This window comes from Trachymyrmex septentrionalis, unplaced genomic scaffold (genome assembly GCF_001594115.1).
Source record: "Trachymyrmex septentrionalis isolate Tsep2-gDNA-1 unplaced genomic scaffold, Tsep1.0 scaffold4, whole genome shotgun sequence".
NCBI classification, from domain to species: Eukaryota; Metazoa; Arthropoda; class Insecta; order Hymenoptera; family Formicidae; genus Trachymyrmex; species Trachymyrmex septentrionalis.
In genome coordinates this window covers 89,535-97,318 of record NW_017305568.1, presented here as the reverse complement: position 1 = coordinate 97,318, position 7,784 = coordinate 89,535, and positions in this window count along the sequence as shown.

The following is a 7,784-nucleotide window of genomic DNA, read 5'->3' as shown; positions in this document are numbered from 1 at the left end:
TTTTTATGGGGTTATTTGAAATCACAGGTCTATGTCAACAAGCCCACAACCACCCGTGCATTAAAGGAGGAGATTCAACGCTGCATCAACGAAATTCAGCCACATTTATGCAAAATGGTCATGGAAAATTTCGACAAACGAGTGCGTATGTGCATGCAAAGCCGTGGAGGCCATTTGCCCGATGTGTTATTCCACAAATAACCCTATCCTATGTACTTTATGATTCAATAAAAAAATAACAATCAAAAGACTAAAAACTGTGTTTTCTATTTAATTCAAATCTTGCGTTAATTTTGGGACACCCTTTATATATATTTTCATAATAATGATAAGATCAAAATAAGGAACTGAATTTTGCTACACCTCAGCGAATTAAATAATCTTAAAATTAATAATTTCTAGAAATACGCGAAATATCACTGTGTCGCTATCTCTGCTGCATCACTGAATCATCAGATGAAGAATCATCTACTCCAAGCAGAAGATCAATGGAATGCCTACCGGTATTTGAGAAACCGTCGGTGTGTCATCAGATTGAAAGGGTGTCGAGTCTATCAACAATAACAGTTTTATTAAAATTTGCAACGATTGCTACGAACGCAAGACAGTCAAATATAAGAAGCAACTTTTAGTCATCTTTTCATATAGTTTAACGTACTCGAGTACAGTGCGTAATCAAACAAGATGTACAACTTGTAACAAGCCAATAGCGTGCATACAGCCTGCAGAGGATTGTCCAAGCTGCATCGAATCATTTATGCTAACAGAGCACATCTGGACACTGTGAGGTACCATCAGTCTCCTCATGGATCCAAAATTAAGGAAATAATCCTTAAGCAATTTAAAATTTAAGACTATTAGGCACATTTGACTTCAGTATTTAGTGTCAGCAATATTCAGGCTATTTTCCTTTTTAAATTTTTTCTTTTTTGTTTTATATATTTTATAAACAAAAATATATAGAGCAAATATAGCAAAAATCTTGTGCATAAGATAATTAGTTTCAGGTAATTCAATAAATTGAACAATGTTTTTTTTTCTCTTACAGAAATTTATGAACTACTTGCTCGTCGGTTACAGCATATACAGGGTGCGGCGCCAAAATCCGGACAAATTATATATATTTTTCTAAACATGTTTTATTGCTACAATGAAAAGATTTACAAAATTTGTTTAGCTCCATTGTTTGTAAGGCCATAAAGAACATATTCACTCAATATATCCCCCGCTTGCTTGAATGACCGCCTCCATTCTCGGTCTGAAGCGTGCGCAGGTACGCTTTAATGCGTCACGGTCCATATCGGTGAATGCCGCTTCAATAGCGGCTCTCAATGATGCGACGTTTGGATGTCTGGACTTGTTCGTGACCCTTTCAACCACGCCCCATACGTAGAAGTCCAAAGGATTCAAATCTGGGCTGTTGGGAGGCCAGAATTCTTTCCACCAAAACATGTCGACGTTGTCCGACAACCAATTTTGCACCAAATGACTTGTGTGGGCGGGCGCACCGTCCTGCTGGAAAACATATGACTTTCCAGCCGATACAGTTTCCATCCACGGCTTCACTACATTTATCAGAACACGCAAATAAACTTCTTTTATAACATTTTCCCCTTTGTTAAAAAAAACGCCCTCCTTCGAGTGGAATTTCCTCGCCGGTGTTGCAGAACCTTCGTTGGACTTCTCCGACTCATGATACTTTGCGAAGACATCATACACAGTCGATCTCCGATACCCGAAAAACCGAATGATTTCTGTCGCCGAGCGCCCGGCGCGAATACTTTCGATAATCGCGGCTCTTCAGTTGTACTCCGCACTTGGTTTCAACATTGCGACTGTTTCGAAATTATGATGGTTTAGTACATGCGTCAAGCTATTTGACTGCCAATCGCGACATCTACCAATGGTATTGAACGGAGGGAATTTCAATTTAAAATTTGTCCGGATTTTGGCGCCGCACCCTGTATACAAAATGGCAGGACCCTATTATGGCAACTTCTATTGAGACAGCACGAGGCGAGAGACAGAAGCTTATTCAGCAAGAGACCATCTGTGGTGTGCTTATAAATACCTAACAAAACTCCGATGTGTTGTCACATGGGAGAACTATTTAATATTTTAACAATATGGCCACACTACTTTAAGATTTATTTAGAGATATTACATACACACCTGTCAGACAATTTAATACTTATTTATTCACCTATGTACATACACCATCTAATTCATATAGACTCGGTGCTCCGAGAACCGAAATGTACAGCCTGTAATGAAGTAATGGTAATAGCCAAGGATGTGACAAATTATCCTAGCTGTCTCAAAAAGTTTTAACAAATTAATAAAAATCCTTATATGAAAACACGTTTAGATGGGGATTACCAATAATCAGTGTGCCAGCCAGCAATATGAGCTCACTTAATACTTGATACATAGCATTGCGTAATCAACGATAAACAAGTGATTCTTCTCCTTTTTTCTACCATCGTTGATGCTCCTTTCCTTCAGCTCCAACAATTGAAATAATCAATTATACTCGTATTGTTTATTGTTACTAATCATTATCAATCGAACAAAAGAACAAGGTTATACATTAATAAGTTTATTTATTACTACTAATTTGCACATTAATTGATATAATTACTATAAAAGAAAAAAAATTTATAGATCTACGCAATAATCATTATTAACTAATTAACATTTGACGTCTATTTAATAACGTCTATTTAGATTTTATGCATGTTAAATCGCTAGAGAATCAGGTTTCAGGGTGAGCAGAGCACATAAGTTTTGTTCAGTCTATTTCATGGATAGTAACGGAGGAAGGAGGAAAAAGATTGAAAAAGAATTCCACCGGAACTAAATATGGATGACGGAATCCGGAATAAATACCGGAATACAGGAACAGGGAGGTTGGCCGATAATTCCATGTCGGAAATTTACGTTAATATTCATTTTGAATAAATGGTATTAAAATACACACTAATAATCAGTGTCGGCTCAAATTGGCATTTTATTTATTATTATTTTTTAGTATAATCATTATCGGCATTTTAAAGAGAATGCGCAAACAGAACGAATGTTCCATGTATACATCTGTCTTTCTTATACGTATCTTCTTATATATCTTTCTCTCTCACATGCATCTTAGACACAATTCTGAACCATAATGCTGCCTCCATGTCTATATGTCCTAAAACAAAAATATAGCGTATGATTTTCTAACCTGAAAATAGCCGTTATAATATTAAAATTAAATATTAGACAGTAACTTATTGGATATTCGGTTAAACTGTACAAATTCCTATCAGGACCATATATTGAACAGATGTATCATAACTATACATCTATGATATAGATGTTCATCAAAGTGCAGCGGTTTCAAGTCAACGATTTCAAAAGTCAAGGATGGTGATATACAATCGGATGGGTGACCGCTTCAAAGCACTATAAAATTAGTTCCCGAATTCAGAGAGAAAGTTTTTTTTTATTATAATATTATGATATGTATTCTGGAATAAGATATTAATCAATAATTAATACTCATTTTAACAATAAAACTACATATAAAATTAATGTACCATTGAAAGCATTACTAGTCAGTGATAAAATCCTCAGTGATAAAATATTACCATTGGCAAAAACTCATTCAGTTTGCTATAAAATAGTATTGAAAACGCCACTCATTTTCAGTCATTTTTTAAATGATACTTTTAATAATAAAATCATTTGTTTTTTCGCGACAGGAAGTCCGGGGCGTTCGTTTTGAAAAAAATGCATGTAATTTTACATGGAAGTTATATATAGGGGAGAATGGGGTAAGTTATTACAGTTATTTTTTTTAGTTGCCATAGGTGGCAGCACATTTTTATTTGTAAATTTTTATTTGTGATACTCTACAACTTTACTTAGTTTAGCCGCCATATTTGAACTTTAGAAAACGCTATGTATATTTTTTTGATTTTTACTATTAAAAGTAAATATTTCATTGTATAAATCGCTATGTTATTGTATATATAAGTTAGAGGTATATTTTATCCTTTTATACATTTCTTTTATATATATTTGATTATAATTACACATATTATTTGAATCGATATGTGTACTGATCTTTAATTTGTATTTTTTTAAAATAAAAATAGAAGGTTGGGGCAAGTTGTTACATTTCGATCGGGACAGGTTGTTACAATGTAACAATCCCCCTCCCCATTGAAAACAATGTTTTTCTTGTACAGAATGATGCACAGACATCTATAAATAGACTGCCTACTTCGTCTCCATGTTTCAAGATAATGCTGGGCAACGCTGGGCAACGCCATATTTGTGTTCACTCCACTCTCACATGTATAAACTACACGGATAATAACATTAATGTCTTCACATAAATTTATACGATATTTATAAACGCGCATACATATGCAAAGATAAATTAATTTAAGACTCCTAAAGACTCCTTAATGATACAAAATGGTTGGATACAACAGCGCAATAAGAATCAAGCACAGTAATTTTTGTACAAATCAAACGGTTAATAAAACAACTTTATTAATAATTTAATCCGTTTACATGTTTCGGCTCACTTTTGAACCACCTCTCAGAGACAGTATAATGTTATAATTACAAAAAAATGTTTTTTTACAAACTAATTTATTTCAGTGAGTCACCTCCACCTATTAACGGAAACAATAATATAAAAACAAACTCTAATAACAATCTAAAATGTATTATTAGAGGTAAATTTTTTGGAAGCAAAAACGATTTATTATAAAACAATAGAAGGTAGCTTACTAAAACAAAAATTCACTATATTGCAAACACTTAAATTCTATAGGTTTAGTCAAAAACTAATCTTTGATCATTGAGTGTACATTCTACGTTACATTAAGATTTAATTATTAAAGATTCAGTTTTGGTTTTCTTCTGCAGAATGATGCATGGTCTTCTATAAATAGATTGTCTATTTCGTCTCCATATTTGAAAACAACGCTGGACAGCGCCATATTTACGTTCACTCCACTCTCACATGTATAAATCACGTGGATAATTACATTAGTGTTTTCAAATAAATTTATGCGCTATTCACAGGATGCATACATATATGAACTGAAACAAGGACAGCATGGAACCAGGTTCATCTTTTTTTATCATATTGAGTCGGCAATCTAGATATAAAAAGTAAAAAATAAAATGCCAATATGAGCCAACACTGGTTATTAGCGTATATTATAATACCATTTATTCAAAGTGAATATTAAACGTATTATACATTCTGTCAAAAAACCGGGAATTGGTCAATAAAACACAAAATAGTTATTATTCATTCAATTTATTGTATCGCCTTCAAAGTAGGCTCCTTTCGAAATAATACATTTATGCCAACGAATAATCCAATCATCAAAACATTTTTTAAACGCATTTTCCGAAATCGACTTCAGTTCTCGACGCGAATTCTCTTTTATGTCTTCTATCGACTGAAAACGAGTGCCCCGAAGTGGTAATTTGAGTTTTGGAAAGAGAAAAAAGTCAGCCGGAGCCATATCTGGTGAATACGGTGGTTGTTCGATGATATTTGTTGAGTTTTTGGTCAGAAATTCGTTCACAATGATAGCCTTGTGAGATGGTGCATTATCATGGTGCAAAATCCATGAGTTTGTTTTCCACAAATCTGGCCTTTTTCGACGAATTTGCTCTCTCAAACGCCGCATAACGCCCAGATAATATTCTTTATTTACCGTCTGACCTTCTGGCAAAAACTCCGAGTGCACAACACTGCGACAATAAAAGAAAACAGTTAACATCACTTTGACTTTTGATTGACTTTGACGTGGTTTTTTCGGTTTTGGCTCAGTTGGAAGGCGCCATTCCGAAGCTTGTTTCATTCACCGTAAGCCTTCTGTAACATCTTCAGCGATTCGGCACACGAAATTCTATTTGCAATACAAAATTTGAGACAAATTCTTTGTTCGATCTTTTCATTCATTGTAAAAATCGCAAAACACACTTGAGATGAACTGATAAAATTGAGCACGATAATCACATTAAATGACATGGCACTCCAGCTCCGCGTCAGTATAGAGGACAGTTATGCCAACTTAGCGACAAAAAGAATTTTGACAATTCCTTTAAGCGGGCTTTTTAAATGATCAATTCCCGGTACTTTTTTGACAGAATGTACGTTTCGACCTACGGTCAAGGTTTTCTTCAGTACAAAAGATATAAAATAAATAACAATAAATAAAGGGCAAAGTAAGAGTCAGCGCATTTCTTTAAAAAGTCATACAATTAAAGGAATAAATTAAAATACAGAAAAGATAAAAAAGAAGAAAAGATATACTCGTATAATAAGAAATAATAAAGGTGAAAATAAAATACAACATTACAAGTTTTGGCTACCGGATTGAGCCCTCTTCAGACGTTAAAACATATTGGAATTAAGAGTATTACAAAATAATTATCGCAAATGTTCGTAAATTAAAGATATACGCAGTTTGGTTGAGTCTCGATGTAGAACTCGACATTATTCACATAGGATTGAACAGTCAAAAATGTGTCATATCTCTTAAAAAAGTTCTAGTTGATAAAAAAGGAAAACTTCTTATGAAAAAAGTAAACTTGAATAAATTAACAATCATAATTATGATAAGAAGTAAATACTCATCAACAAACATATGTAAATTATCAAAACTAATGTATTCATATAAGTATAACGAAAAGTAATAAAAAAAACCTAAAGACGAGTGGAACGCAGGCGTGAAAAACGGACATTGTGTATCGATTAATGTGCACGCTCGTTGAAACAGATCACCACGTGATCTGATACTGAGAGAAGAGACGGGCCGTCAGTATCAAAAAAGTCAAACTTTATTTACAATGAGTAAATATGCCTTATGAAGACCTTCAGTGTCCGTTTGTGAATTCAAGCTGTTTTTCTGCTTCTTAATGTTGAACATCTCGGAAATTAAGTGTTTCCTATAACAAGGCTCTTCATCTAAGATTTTAACGTTATCCCATTGGAAATCGTGATCTGACACTGTAGCCTATGTTCAGTGATGACAGAACGGACAGAAGTTTTATGTCTAATATGATTATGATGTTCAGTAATTCTGGTTTTCAATTGTCTGCTCGTCTGTCCAACATAAGACTCATCACAATTGTTACACGATATTTTGTGGACTATATTGCTCTTGGATGTATGAGGATAAATCTCCTTCTGTATTTTTATATATTTACCCATTTTATTGGGACTATGAAAAGATACCCTGACGTTTTTATTAAATCGTCTAAATTTCTCCGTGTGACGAGGAATATATGGTACCGTGAGCCAAGAAGCAGTTTTGTTCGCACAGACTTTGTCAGTCGAATCATTATGTACTGTATATTTATTTTTAATTAAATTTTTAATAAATTTTACATTAATTAACAGTGTCAAAAATAAAATTTAATGGATAGTCATTATCTAATAAAATATTAATAATAAATGTCAGATTTTTTGTATGAAACATAACGTCAAATAGTAAAAAAGCTCTGTCAACTAACGAAAAAATTTTTTCCGGGCCTTTTTTCTGTGCCAAAGGACGATTAGAGTAAAAATTTAAAAATCTTCCTGAAAACATCGGCTTACGGTACCAATAAAAAATGAAACGATTCTTATTGATGGATACAGTGATATTAAGAAAATTAATTTTATCTCCCCCTCTTTCAACAGTAAATTGAAGGCGCGGATGAAATGAATTAAATTGTTCTAATAAAACATCGATTTTAGAGGGAGAAACCGCGGTACAAATATT